Genomic DNA, 8,350 nt, shown 5'->3' on the forward strand with positions numbered 1-8,350 from the left:
CAAGAGCTGGGAAGTATTTCCGGCTAAACTGAACGGTAATATTAAAGGCAGATGACATTTTGTATCAGATTATGAGTAGAGGTCACCACTGGGAAGCTTCAAGCAACCCTCACAGACGTGATTCACCCTGTAAGAGCTATAGTGCAAGAAATCTCAGTAACTACTTCTCTTTCCTCCAGAAAACAAGGCAACTGCTGAGTTTTCCACACTAATCAATTTTGTATATACGAAAGGCCTGCTACTTACTTTGAGGAAATCTTCCTTTACTTGACTGTTGTACTTTTTATGAGAATTAAGGCTCAAGAATTTTTTATTATCATCCATTTTGTAAATAAGCTGCCTCTAAGCACCACAGAGCATTTGAGGTATGAATATAGGCTTTTTTTTTTTTTTGTGGACTATGCAAAATATGAAATTAGTGTCCTAATGCTCAAAATGGGGATTTGCCTCTTTGGTGATTCCATAAGGCCAATAATGCAAGGAACAAGAAGAATAAATACTTCCAAGGCACATTCCACAAATCTCCCTTTGTGGAAATAAACCCAAGTGTTTCCAATAATCCTTTTCACCTGCCTTTTCCAGTAACCTATTTAATGTTAGTAGTGAGAAATGTTTCAGTAAAAAAGACTTCAGTAATTGGGAGACCAGATGTAGAAAGAGAGTCTATAGGTAGAGTTAGTCCAACATTTCCCTCCATTAAGTACCAATTCTTCTTATAATGGGAGATGTTTCTAAGTGATTACCTCAACATGTCTTCTTTCCCAGGGAAATTGGCCCAGACTCTAACCTCACATTCTCTTGATTTTAACTGAATATTGGCAGCTTTCTGTGTTTGCTTTACACTCTACCTGTTCCAAGACAGTAATAGCCTTGTTGCCATGTGTGAAGAAAAAACTTGAGAAGTGTTTGCTTTTTTTTTCCCCTGAAGATTTCCACCCATTTCTATGGTCTTCAAAATTAATGTCCGATAACAGAGTTTTAATAAAACACAGCTAAAAATATAATTACTTATTTTCACGAATGGAAAAAGTATGGTGAAGAAAGTCCCTCTGATGACTGAAATATGATCTTCCATGCCTGAATCCATGTCCCTGTCCCTATCAAACTGAGATTTTCCTGGTATTTTCTCACAACATTTCTTCAAAAGACTTTTTAAGAGTTTTCCCCACTGCCATTCAGTTCCTTGTTTGTTGCCTATTCGGTTTTTTTTCCAGTAAAGAAGTTCTTTAGAGTTGTTTCTGGATCAAGTGGGTTTTTTTAAGACTTTTGAAACTTCATTGATTTCCTTACTCAATTTAAAATTCACAGCTGTATGCACGTCTTGAGTTTCGGTTCCTCTAAGGGATTCTGACATTTTATAACCAGATATCTTATATGCCTGTACATTTTCTAGCTTCTCTCTTAGTGCCTCTGGGGAAACAATCCCAGATTTAGTAGATCTCCATCTGCCTCCTCCGTAAAAACAGACAAAGCAACTACTTAGCCACCCTGCTACTTGCTAACCCATCTATCTTTATTTTTTAAGTAGGACAATGATTTATTTTGTTGTTCTTTTTTACCTAGCATCTTTTTTTGATGGAGTCCTTGTTACTTGAGATACTTTTTGCAATTTGCTATTAACTCTTTACTGCTTTTTTAAAATTTTTCCCTACAGATTTCCAATTTCCCGGTGTTTTTAAAGTGTGCTTAAGTGTCCCGCTTGTCTTCTTAACTGCTCAAAGATACCCCTTTTTTAAACCTGTGTCTGCCAACTATAGCTAGAATGCTCAGTATCTGATGAATTTAGTTTGGGGAGGGTGCCTTCAAATTATCTGCATTATTCAAAATTATTTGATAAGTTGTTTATATGAACATATATATCTTACATAACTATGCTATTTGTGCTGTGTGACAGGTCAGGTAAGTCCCATGATAGCATTTCTATTTCCTGATTGCATGTTGAGCAAAATTACATGGATTTAGACTGTAAGATGTTTGGCACAAGGAATTCTGTTTATTATCTGTCAATGTCATACTCAGAAAACCACATCTATGAGCTATGATTAGAGTTGTATGTGCACATTCAATATAAATAATAAATAACAAACAGAGTAACCAGATAGTCATATGAATGCTTCTTCAACAGTCTGTTTCATTTATATACTCACAATTCTTTTCAAAAATCATTTGTGAACAAATGTTTGTGTTTTATACTAAGTAAAAACAATATTAAAAGTTGCAAATCAACAATAAGTATTCTGTTTTAATGAAATATTTGCATCTGTAGTTCATTACCTTCCCAGCTACGTTAAATGTTTTTATCTTTTTGCTGGATGTTCTTCCTTTGGGAAACTGAAGCAGAAAAAAGCGATCTAAAGAAAAACATATGACATCTTTCCAAGCACTTGAAAAGCAGCTAAACCCTTCCTTTCAGTCACAATCTGTTCTAAGAATGAGAGCTCACTAGTACATATTAAGGCTATTCAGTGTTATCCTGTCCCCTGAGAATATCAGCTTCACAGATAACATGGAGGCCTATTCCTCTGCATAACTGATTTATTGTGAATGCTGGAAACACTAGAGATTTTGTAATTTAGAGGATAAATAATTCCAACAACAGACAGGGAAAATCTTTGCAAAAGAGTCAGATTTTTAAAATTCTAATTCAGTTCAGCGAATAAGGTAATTCCTAGACAGGGAAGAACAATTGGGTAAATAAAGTACATTAGTAATATAGGACTTAAGAAGTTGTAAATGGGCAGAGCGAACATCTGAAAACCTCCTGGTAAAGTACCCAGGTAGGCTAGCCAGATGGCACACTGTTTGTTTTCACTAGATCATTTAACATAGAAACAAACTGTTCTTCAGCTGAAAACCAAAACCAATTAGAATATTTCTTTCCCTCAGTGTTCCTAAACCAGCGTCCATTAAAAATCACCAGGGATTTCCAGATAAGAACTATGCAGTTTTTCTTCTAAAGTTCCGGTGAAAGATCAGAGTTACCTCCTGAGTTCCCATCTGTTTTTAAAAATAATACTACCTGCACAGCATAGGAGATGAGGAACTGTGAGAAAAGTAGTATAAGGAAATTGAGCTAATGCATTTGTTCTTTGGTGTCGTGTCACTGAGTCAAAAACAAGGATGATGTGTCATGTATGCTTATATATTAGAAATTTTTCTATTAATATAAAAATAGTGCAACAAACTATGATTCCAAGGAAATCTGAATTTAAAAGATAATTCTTCAGCCAAGGGACGGTCTCTTCTCTAAGAGATCTGCCACTTCAAGGGCAGACAACAAGCCAAGCATATGCAGCGTAACTTTGCCACTTTTCCCCTAATGGAAAACTACGAAATACAAAGTCCAGTGTAAATGCTAGTGGTTTAGATCACACGGGAAATTTCTCATCTTCTATCTTGTGCTGTGGATTCAAAAAGGTACCAGGGATACGAGTAATCTTTTATTCTTTACATAGCCAAAGCTTACCTTGGAAGAGTTAGTGTGGGGTAAAATAAGAAGGGTGGTGGTGAAAAACAGACTCTTTTCTTTACAACAGCCTCAGGACCTTCTCTGAACAATAAGAATAAAAGAAAACATTATGAAAATGCATTGCGATCCTTGATTGCAAGTACTTGAATTAACACTGTTCAGTATGAAATCTCAATGCATCATCCAGAATTATAAAATAAATAATAGTCATTCTAATTAATCCCCAGGGAGAATTGTTCTAGTGACAAGAAGAATAGGATTTGTCTCAAACTGCAGTTCCGTCTGTATCTTAAACAAGAGACTGGTGCAAATTTGGCAACACAGGTGATATTACTCAGCCACTTAACTGAACTGGAATAGCATGCTGTAAAATTCTGTGTATGGGTGTAGACACATCTATTAGGTGCTTTATGCTGGCATATTCCAGTTTAGGAAGGGTATGCAAGTACATTACTATACCAGGATATGCGTATACACATCAGCTTTATGATACAAAGATCCACACTAGAAGTTTGTGCCAGCATTACCTGTGTTATTGGACACTGTGTGCCGTCCTATTATTTCTGAAAATTTGTAAGTATTTGACTGTTGGTTTGTTGGTTTGTTTTTTCCTCTGCCAGCAAACAGACTGCACATCAAGACTTCTCTCTCATAGAAACTTTTCTGTTTCCATACTAAAACTTCTTTTTATTTTTCCTTTTTCTGTCAAAAGATAACTGTTTCAGAAAAATTCAGGACAAAACCCAAACCTAACTTAAATAGTTACATCCATACAAAATCTAATGGAAACCAGGTTTAAGAATATTTAAAGCACAAGCTGCAGCTGTGCTTGTTTAATTTCAGCAGAAATGTGAGAAATTGCATCAATAGGGTGGATGTCTCTGAGACACACTGGATGAGTCATATGCATCAGTCTACAGGGCACAGTAATTGGACACCTGCAAAAGCATGCTTGTGCCGTAAGAACAGCGCAGAATGAGAAACAAAAGGTGACCAAGAACAAGATTTAGATTATTCCGATTTCTTACTTTCATAGGTTTTTTATGCCTGCTTACATACATTCATTTAAGTTCCAGAAAGTTACTTCTGCTTAACCAGTAGGAGGGATGGATATACTGTGTGGACACACCATTTTTAAAATACACAGGGATTTCATGCATAGTGTTAAGACTGGATTATACTATTGGTTAAAGAATAATATTGCGATTACTGAATTTTAGTTAGCAGATAATGCAGCAAAATAACTTTGGGAAACGTAAGATGGGTTCCTCATTTTAAAGATTAATTTTAACATGCAGCCTTATAATTGCATTGCATATTTTAAAAAACCCAACACAATGTATAATTAAATAGCTGCTTATTACACATACAACCCCACAGTCTTACAAAATTATACCCCTACAATTACTGTATTTGCCACTAAGTCCCACAACAATTTTTAAATAACTTATCCTTCCTTAGATTTTTTTTTTTACAGATCCTGTATATTAAGGTTTAGGAGGAGATTTCTATTCTGATAGAATAGAAGTTATATGAACACTTCAATTCTACATCTGATTTTCCCAGGGTTTATAACTCAGCTGAAAAAATAGTTGTTTTTTTTCCCACCACGTTTTCATTCATTCATTTACTCACTCATTCTGTAGAAAAAAGACAGCAATAGATGCAGCTTAATTATACACTAAACAGATCAAAAGCTGCCTCCATATGATTACACAGTTCTAAAAAAGAAGAGTCACCAAAATAGTATCCACCAAACCAAATTACATCTGATGTAACCACAGAGAAGCAAATCAAACCTCATATGCAAGGTAAAATCTGCCTACTGTGAGATCTGCCTTCTCTCTAAGAGGAGGCTTAGCATGTACAAAAAAAGCATGGCTTCAGCACTGTCAAAAGAAAAAGCGGAATGGGAAGCTCTCGGATGTCAGAAGAAAATTGCTTAGACTACAGTTGCAAAAAAAAGCCGCACCTAGTCTTGTACCGATGGATTTCTTACCACATCGAGCTCCTCAGATAGCAACGACGTTGTTGGAGCAGAGGGAAGGTGGTCTCTGTGAAACCCTTCCCATCGCTGTGCCAGATACGGGGCTGAGCCACTCTTCTGGTCAGAGACCCCGGCAGGGCACGCAGGCCTGAGGCACCGTGCTTCCTCAGAACTAGTGAAAAACACATCATAATGTTTCTGTTTCATGAAGCCTCTGCTGGCTGTAGAGCAGATCTCTCTCCTGGGTGTTGTGACTGCCAGCGACAGGCTGTAAGGAAATACAGCAGCGGTCCCAGGGATAATGATAAGGCGTAGCGATCTCTGGGGGCTTTTCAAGGCCTATTACAGATTTTGGAGAACGTGCAGGTTTTGGTACCAGATTTATTGCCTGTGCCAGAAAGGGGAAACAAATTCCCGCTGAGCTCCTACCACGTCCCTTTGATGGACGCTCCAAGGGGAACACTAATGAATATTCTCCTTTCCACGTGGATAAGAGAATGCTTCAGAGCACAGATACATATTTATCTTCAAAACAACAAATGTGGTTTACATATTAGGGAGGTTTTATCAAAGTTGGTCCACCCTGTAATTATGCTGAGAAATGAATTGAATGGAATTTGAATAACTTAAGGTAAACGAGCTATTAACCTACAGGATATTTCACCAACTGATTCATGTGCACTCGCTCTTTCCCTCTTCCCTCTCACTTCACTGTAAAGGTGAAATGAATAACTAAGTTGATCAGGACACCAGCAATCGTGGCTGCAGCAGTGCTCAGCAGAAAACAAAAACAACCTTCCTTACACTAAACAATCCAGATATATTAAAACAGTAGGATTTTTTTTTACATTTGCACAACGTGGGCAAATAGGAAAGAATCAAGCAAGACACTGGGTAGTCTCATTTCCTTATAACAAGAAATCCCTATTGGAAACGGCCATAGAAGCAAGTGAATTAATTCTGGGATCAGAGTGAGAGGAAGACAAACTGGTGCTCTGTTCAGATCTACACCTACACAAAGTCCCTAGCTCTCACAATTTTTAGCTCATTAGGGACAACTTTTCATATTTCTTTTCCCAGTAGGCACAGGAAACCGGCTCTTGAAAATATGTGACAGTCTGGCATCTGCATGGCACAGACAGGCTGTTGCGTCTCAGCAAAGGAACGATACACGACATGACTGTCTCTGCTGCCAGCCATCGGCCCACAAAACCGTACAACCTCCACCGATTCCCTTCGGAGCTTAAAATCTTCACGACAGGAAACGTAGCGGGGAGATGGGCTCCCCCTAAGAGCCTGCATTCGTTCCTTCCTCGCGGTAGAATGAGGAATACTAAATGGGCAAGAAAAAAAGTTATTTTCTCCAGAGCCCTTTGCAGCTGCAGCTTGGCCGCTGCCGTCGGCAGTCCCTGTTGCGCGGGCTGGCACTGGCCCTTCTGGCCAAGGCTCAGAGTCGCACCTCGCTCCCAGCGGATTAAAGCAGGTGGAGTTTCTGTGTGAACCTTGCACCAGGGGGTCCCTTCCAATCGAATAATACAGGTCTTTAACAAAAAATCCCCACCTCCCCTACCGAATTTTGCCATGACAAAAATAATTTTTTATCTGCCCTATCGATTTCTACAGGTAAAACTGGTATCAACCGGGGGATCTCCTCCCCTCTCCTCTTGAAATCAGGCTGTATTTTGGGGGGTGGTGGTGGATACCTGTCTCTTGGGATTATGAATGTGTGTTTCCTGGTTTCCACCTCAAATACACCTATGACATCTGAAAGTTAAGTATGCAGTATTTTGCTGTTTCATGTTGTAAGCTACAACCCTGTTTAAGACCAATCATTAAGATTAGGATGTAGAAATAATATAAAGCAGGATGAGAGAACTTGCTTACAACTTTGTACGGAGAAGAGAGCGAGGAATCTGCAGAACAGACCGGGAAGATGCAGCCAGCCCTGGCTGTCCAGCTCCGAGCTTCTCCGGCACGGACTGTGTGCATGAAGAGCGTGTGTGTAACCTAAACAGCGCACATGGTATGCCATGTTGTCTACAATAAGGGAGTTCATAGCCCAGGAGATTGTTTCTGTTCCTGTATGAGCTTGTATCAGTCACCCCGGGGGTGCCCACACGCTCTCCCCAGGGCTGCATCAGGTAGGAGCCAGGGAGGACCCAGTGCCAGGGACCAGTGCTGGGCTCCAGCGCCAGGCAGCTCTGGGCCATTGCCCTCCCTCCCAGCAGTCCTCCCTCCCCTCGGCTGCCAGCCAGTCCCCCCGTCCTGCCGTGGGTTCAGCTGGCTGGCGGGCAGGGAGAAGGGCCCGGTCGAGCACTTAACAATAAAGGAAGGCAGAGAGCAAGCAAAGGAGACGTGGCAGCGCTGTCCTCAGCCTTGCACTCAAGCCTTCTTGCATGCGACGTTGTCCCTGTGCGGTGTGCCAGGCTGCTGCATCTCGGCGTCTGGGGTAACACGTGGCCTGCCCCTGGGTGAATAAATCCGGAGGGACTGATGCTGTGTTCACACTTCCGCCTGCTTTTGGCACCTGCTGTAGCAAGTCAGGGACACAGCAGCTCTGTAACGTCAACTTGTGATCCAACTAAGCAGTTCAAGGAATTAAGATGGTTTTCAATAAGTAAAATGTTTTATTTCACTGCTTTCTTTGGTCCTTGGCACACAACAAATTAAACTCTAGCTGCTCCTGAAGTAGTTTCAAACGAAGCTGCTCAACCACCTGGAGCCACAACAAGGGAGAGGATTTTTCACACCCAGTCTCTTTACCTTATTCATTTAAATACCTTTCCCTTTAAATACCTTTTTAAATGTATTTGAACTTAAAGTCCTTGAATTACCCCCTTGGAAAGATTCTCATCTTTTCTTCAACCCCTTAATCCTTTAATTCAAGTTGTCAG

Source organism: Calonectris borealis, chromosome 6, assembly GCF_964195595.1.
Source record: "Calonectris borealis chromosome 6, bCalBor7.hap1.2, whole genome shotgun sequence".
Classification (NCBI taxonomy): domain Eukaryota; kingdom Metazoa; phylum Chordata; class Aves; order Procellariiformes; family Procellariidae; genus Calonectris; species Calonectris borealis.